The following is a 7,733-nucleotide window of genomic DNA, read 5'->3' on the forward strand; positions in this document are numbered from 1 at the left end:
AATCTTCGCGGGATGGAAGACGTGTCTCAGAAAGTCGTTCCATCGAGTCCATATAGTCATAACAAAAAACCTGCTTTCCCTTGATCAATAATGGTAACGCAGGTGCTGGCACATCTTTCAACATCTGTTGTGTGCACATGGGCTCGTTCCCAGTGCTGATGAATTGGTTCGCTAAAGCCGCGAGTGAACCAGACATAAAGACATACGTGTCAATAAATCTCAAGTCATTTATGATGACTTCATGGTATTTCTGAACTGAATGTTTTGGTCTTAGTTTGATTTTCAAAGTCAGGTAGCGTTAATTCACGCGGGATTAACGTCATGTCGTAATCCGCATAATGTGCAATGAGAGTGCGCTGCAATTTGTGATTTTTTTCATTTGAAGGTTCCATCTATTACAATAAGCTTCAATGTAAGTGTTTCCTGATTTTTCATGGTCATGATGTTTTACTCCTTTACCTTTTAAAACCCGTATTTACAGAGAAGACAGTGAGTTTGTTCATTGTGACGTGCCGTATCTTCATCGGTCATATTGATTTTATTGTAGCCTTTAGAAAATTTTAGCTTCTTCCAGGAGTGTGGGTTCAGCTAATGTAAGTTCGTTCTATATTCAAAACAGTGTGAGATCAGCTAATGTAAGTTCGTTCTATAATCAAAACAGTGTGAGTTCAGCTAATGTAAGTTCGTTCTATAATCAAAACAGTGTGAGTTCAGCTAATGTAAGTTCGTTCTATATACAAAACATTGCGGGTTCAGCTAATGTAAGTTCGTTCTATATTCAAAACAGTGTGAGTTCAACTAATGTAAGTTCGTTCTATATGCAAAACAGTGTGAGTTCAGCTAATGTAAGGCCGTTCTATATATACAAAACAGTGTGAGTTCAGCTAATGTAAGTTCGTTCTATATACAAAACAGTGTGAGTTCAGCTAATGTAAGTTCGTTCTATATACAAAACAGTGTGAGTTCAGCTAATGTAAGTTCGTTCTATATACAAAACGGTGTGAGTTCAGCTAATATAAGTTCGTTCTATATACAAAACAGTGTGAATTCAGCTAATGTAAGTTCGTTCTATATACAAAACAGTGTGAGTTCAGCTAATGTAAGTTCGTTCTATATACAAAACAGTGTGAGTTCAGCTAATGTAAGTTCGTTCTATATACAAAACGGTGTGAGTTCAGCTAATATAAGTTCTTTCTATATACAAAACAGTGTGAGTTCAGCTAATGTAAGTTCGTTCTATATACAAAACAGTGTGAGTTCAGCTAATGTAAGTTCGTTCTATATACAAAACAGTGTGGGTTCAGCTAAAATGGTTTACAGCATTACTTCCACAATAGGATCCGCTTTCTACTGCTTCTCCGTTTCTATTCACTATAATGTAAGCATACGCTATGGCAAAGTGATGTCTCTTTACACCCATTTGAAGAAGGCTCTACGAGAATAAACTAATAAAGAGGACATAATAAGCAACATTGAGGTTGGGGGTTCATTAGGTAACAGTGATCATAAGGAAATTAAATTTAATATTAAATGGGAGGATAGAGTCAGCAGAAACAACACTTAATACCTGACTTCAGGAAGGCGGACTTCGATGGTTTAAGAAAGTAACTGCAAAGGCTTAAGAGAGTAAGATCAGAAGTAGCTGAGAGCTTAAACCATAGGGTTCGTTATGTTGGGAGTATAGAACGTGTAAGAGTTCCTTTTTCCTGGAGTTCACCATTGGAATACGCGTTCATCTGGGAGGCTCTCCAACAATGTTTGAGCGAAACTGTAGGGATTCAGGAGTATTTATACCCTAATCAACAAGAAGATATCCATAAGGACGTGAATATACGGCATATATATATATATATATATATATATATATATATATATATATATATATATATATATATATATATATATATATATATATATATATATATATATATATATATATATACAAACTGGTTTGACTTCTCTTTTCAGAATATTTGTCTGACCAGACAGTGACTTTTAGATAAATCTCACTTATTTAACCTCTCGCGCACGATGACGCATTTCATGTCATCAAGGGTAAAAGGTTCTGGCGGACGATGACGCGAAACGCGCCATAAAAGTAAATAAAAAAATATTAAAAATTAAGTTTTCGATGAAAGTGCGTCAAATTTGCAGTTCTTGGGATAAGTTTCTTAATAGTAACATATGGCAATCTTTCTAAGGAACGTAGATGAGGAGCTTTGAGTGATTTTTATTTGTTAGGATACTCTGACGAGAGAATAACATTCAGTTTTCTCGGTGTAACTCGGGAACTAATAGACGTATGAGGAATTTGAAGATACCATAAGAATCCTCACTAAATTCCGCTTCGGAACATATATTCGGCTAAAAAAGTTGGCCCACAAAATTTCGAGCTAGCCGCAAATTTCTCAAGAATCAGAGGGGAATGGAACACACACACACACACACACACACACACGCACACTTTCCCTCTCACATCGCTCTCCCTTCCCTCCACTGACTCACTGAGGTATTTCTGGGTTGCCTTCGGTTGAGCGCTATCTTGATCTAGGGAAAAAGGTAAACTCGATGCGGCAACGTCTAAGGTCATATGACACCGAAGAGCAGGCAGAAAATATAAAGAAATGCAGGTTGAGAAAAGAAATAAGAAGAAAGAAGTTAAGAAATGAGATATAAGACATTAATTAATGCAAAATCAGAAGAAAAAAATGAAAGTGCGTCAAATTTGCAGTTGTTGGGATAAGTTTCTTAATAGTAACATATGGCAATCTTTCTAAGGAATGTAGATGAGGAGCTTTGAGTGATTTTTATTTGTTAGGCTACTCTTACGAGAGAAAAAAAAATCAGTTTTCTCGGTGTAACTCGGGAACTAATAGACGTATGAGGAATTTGAAGATACCATAAGAATCCTCACTAAATTCCGCTTCGGAACATATATTCGGCTAAAAAAGTTGGTCCACAAAATTTTGAGCTAGCCGCAAATTTCTCAAGAATCAGAGGGGAATGGAACACACACACACACACACACACACACACACACACACACACACACGATCCCTTTTTCACGGAAAAAAGTAAACTCGATGCGGCAACGTCTAAGGTCATATGACACCGAAGAGCAGGCAGAAAATATAAAGAAATGCAAGTTGAGAAAAGAAATAAGAAGAAATAAGTTAAGAAATGAAATATAAGACATTAATTAATGAGTGATTTTTATTTGTTAGGCTACTCTGACGAGAGAAAAAAAAAATTCAGTTTTCTCGGTGTAACTCGGGAACTAATAGACGTATGAGGAATTTGAAGATACCATAAGAATCCTCACTAAATTCCGCTTCGGAGCATATAATCGGCTAAAAAAGATGGCCCACAAAATTTCGAGCTAGCCGCAGATTTCTCAAGAATCGGAGGGGAATGGAACACACACACACACACACACACACACACACACACACACACATGATCCCTTTTTCACGGAAAAAGGTAAATTCGATGCGGCAACGCCTAAGGTCATATGACACCGAAGAGCAGGCAGAAAATATAAAGAAATGCAAGTTGAGAAAAGAAATAAGAAGAAAGAAGTTAAGACATTAATTAATGCAAAATCAGAAAAAAAAAAGACTTGGTGCTGCAGTGTTTAGGGTTAGATGGCACCAAATAACCGGAGTAAAAAAAAATATATATATAAGTTGAGGAAAGAAATAAGAAGAAACAAGTTGAGAAATGAGAAATAAGAAGATAATGATACAATACATCCAGCAAAAACTTAAATAATTTATCGAGTCTTACGTTCAATGGCGATTTTTTATTTTATTTTCGGACTTGCATTAGAGAGTAAATTCATATTTCAGCCTGGTCATTAACCTAATGTCCTTAACCTTTTCCGTGATTATAATCTCGTGGTCATTCGAGGGTCAAAGAAAGATCTTATCTTAACCCTTCAAGTACCCCTTCTCCCGTCACACCCCCCCCCCTCCCTCCCTGCTGGGCACCCCTACTCCCGTCACCCTCTCGCTTCCGTACGCTAGTCCGAGAGGGGGAGAGGGGGGGGGGGTGAAAAGGTAAAAGAGATGGGTGTGTGTATGTGTGTGTGTGTGGGGGGGGGCGGTCCAGATACCCCCTCTTCCGTAACCCCCCCGCTGACCCCCCAACCCCCACTTCCAGTCCCCCCCCACTTCCAATTACCCCCACTCCCGTAACCCCCCCGCTGACCCCCCAAACCCCCACTTCCAGTCCCCCCCGCAGAGGCAACCCCCACTTCCGTACATTTGTTACTACTAGTCGCGTAGTTTCGAGCCGCAGAATCGGCCGTCGGTAAAGTTGGGTGTGGGATGTAATAGGCGCTATGGTTCTTAGCTCAGACGCACTTAGCGTGATCCAAGTCACCTTTGACATTAAGATCAAGAACCAGCTGCAAGGTAAACATGGCACGAATCCCAAGGTCTTTTCACCCTGGGCAGGACATATTGAACAGTTTAAGTGACGCAGAACTTGTTAAAAGATACAGACTGAGCAGGGGAGGAATTTTGTTTGTTACTGATTTAGTAAGAAATGAATTAACGTCCCCAATATCAAGAAACAAGGTCGTCTATCCGGGGGGAAAGTGGTTATCCTAGTCAGAGGTAGCATACCTGCGCCCTCTGCCTGGCCCACAAACTAACTACAACAGGTAAGTTATGTGCAATATGCACTGCATGCATGATAAAATGCTAACTTGCTTGATAATTGGCCAGACATGAGCAGAGAGCATAGACCAATGTAATGACGAGGTAATTCACCACTTACTTAATATTTATACTATGGAGTGTCACATCTAATGGTGTACATATCACCTTAGATAAAACGGTAACTCTCCCATGCCGAAGTTGCACTTGTTAATTAATCTCAGCAGTCATTATTGTGGTAGAGTTAGTTTTCAGGATAATGCAATAATGTATACATTGTATGCATTACAGTGCACACAAGTGGACCAGATGCACCGTGGAGAGGGTCATCGGGCAGTGGAAGCGACGATTTCACATACTTCATGGGGAAATAAGGCTTAAGTCCCCTGCATATGTGTGCAGGATCATCGAGGTGTGTGCTTTGCTGCACAACATTGCAAGAAAAGGAACATCGGTTTACCTGAGGAAGAGTATCCTACGGGTGACGAGGCTGGTGAGGGTGCACGGCCTCTACCCGTTGTGCAGATAGCACCTACTGTTGGACGGAACCATCGGGATGGTCTGCGCTACAGGGATGCATACGTCAATCTTCACTTCAAGTAAGTGCTGTGGCTACTCATAATTCATTACAAAATATATATATATATATATATATATATATATATATATATATATATATATATATATATATATATATATATATTTTTTTTTTTTTTTTTACGTGTCTATGGCACAGGTAGGCTATTACTTGATGGTACTGATGGGCTTGGTGGCTGGCCCAAATCTGTAATGGCACAGACTTGTGTTTTTTGTGGCACCATCTTTTTGCCTCATGCACTCCCCGACAGATCATTATTGATCCTTTCTAGGCAGAGAGTGGTGGTCTGGGAGGCTTGTGGGTACTTTTAAGCTACTTTTAAACTACCCAAATATCACGCCAGCACGATGACCTCTTGGCTACCGCCTCACCATAAAGTATAAACCCCATCATTTTAACATTCATAAGAAACTAGTATTAGAATACAACATTAATTTGCCTGTACTTTTCAGTGCTGGTCCTCACCCTATCCCTGCCCAACCCTAACCATCCCCATGAGGAGAAATGGCAAGCTTCCACACATGTAAACTGTAAAACACACCTCCTCATAACATTAATCTGCTGGCTATTTCTCCAGACTTACCTCAGAGGGATAGAGAGAGAACTATGATCATGAATCATTTACTTTTAACCCTAGCTTTAGAAATCATATCATTGGTATTTTAAACTAATTCCCACAAATTTTCCCTGCTTATGTGTTCTCTCAATTGTGGCAGACACTACTGAGTCCTGCATTCCTGCTGCTTCAACTCAGTTTCTTGTGGAGTGGTGGGGAAGTTGATGAATCTTCTGAGTATACCAGCGGCTGAAAATGTGTACACCGTCTCCTTGCTGGTCGTCTGTTGTGATGGGCCCAAGTCATCACTGCTACACCTTTTCATTTTTCTGATGCAATTTATTTGACAATATTAACCACTTTAAACTATGGGGGATGGGACGGATGGCTGTTTCTTGACCTTTGGGGTGATACTACAACTTACACAAAGTCAGTGACTATCACAATTCATTCCTTATTATTATTATTATTATTATTATTATTATTATTATTATTATTATTATTATTATTTCTTATTATGCCTTATTATTTTAGTAGTTTTTCTTCATTGTTTGGTGTTAAGTAAATTATTGAACAACCGCTGTTGTTCTGCTGGTGCTGTCTCTGTCCTGTTGGCCCTTCAAACCAGTGACGAAAGAACCCATTAACCCAATACAGGGCCAGTATAACATTTACCTGAACACTGTTTACCGTCCCCATTTTACCCCGGCATGTACCTGTGTAATAAACATCCTGTTTTGGGTAAGAAAAATAATCATAGTATATCATTAATATTTATTTACTCCAACAGAAAAAAATGACAGATAATTCAGGGATTAACCCTTAAAGCGCGGGCTTGTTTTACCGTGCCTGTCCTCCCACGTGGGCATATTCAGGTAAAAACATACCTCGCTTATCTTTTTATATCTTCACTTCTACTTATCTCACGTCCCTGAATTAATTATCATTGTAAAGTACATACCATACATAGCTGGAACTGCCTGAGGGTTGGTTGAGGAGAGAGCAGTAGCTGGTGTAGGGGCTGACTGTCTGGGGCCGGGCTGCGTGGTTATTGGGTCCTTCTCCTCCTCAAGTAACCGGCTGGTTAAGTTCAAAGTGATGCATGTATAAAAAGTGTTAATATGTTAAAAAAATTTAAAGCCATAATAAATATTATTGTATACCATTATTGATTAATGCTGGTACTCCATGCACTGCATTAATAAATTGCATTTAAATAAATAAATAAAATATGGTAACTGTTGATTACAAAAAAAAAAATATTCATACTTCTATACAACAAAGAAAAACAGCTCGTTTGTGGTAAGCACACTGGAAATTGACTTGGGAAACTCCAAGTGAGGGAGAAAATAATTCCAAATTGATCTCTAGATATAGTATGAAAAACAATTAAAATGAAAGATTCTAAATACGTTTCACTCTAAGAAAAATGAAAAAAATGATGTATGCACGAACATTACTAAAATATGCTCAGCAGCAAATTTAACTCAAGGAATTCGAGAACTTTGCTGTGTGACACACACTAAAAGCATGTACACTCACGCATGGCAAAAAAAAAAAAAAAAAAAAAGATAAATCATTTGTGAAATTATTTTCATGGCACCTTACATATACCTTTTAGGGTCCCCAACAATCATGGAAATGTGCAAATCTAGTACAGTCCAGTTTGACAATTATGTTTTCTTCTGCCGAGTAATCATGCAACTTTGCAAGTTGATAAATCCTCGCTATAACAAACTAAATGGGGAGAAGGATGTGACATATTAAAAAAATCCAAACTTTTCATATATTACAAACTTTGTTTGGTATATAAGCTTTAAGTTCTCTTTTGGTGTTCATTATTGTAACTAAAAATATCCATTCATGACTCCAGATTAAAGGTGATTCACTAAATGACATGAATGAAAGTGTTTGCAAT

Source organism: Eriocheir sinensis, chromosome 23 (genome assembly GCF_024679095.1).
Source record: "Eriocheir sinensis breed Jianghai 21 chromosome 23, ASM2467909v1, whole genome shotgun sequence".
Taxonomy (NCBI): Eukaryota; Metazoa; Arthropoda; class Malacostraca; order Decapoda; family Varunidae; genus Eriocheir; species Eriocheir sinensis.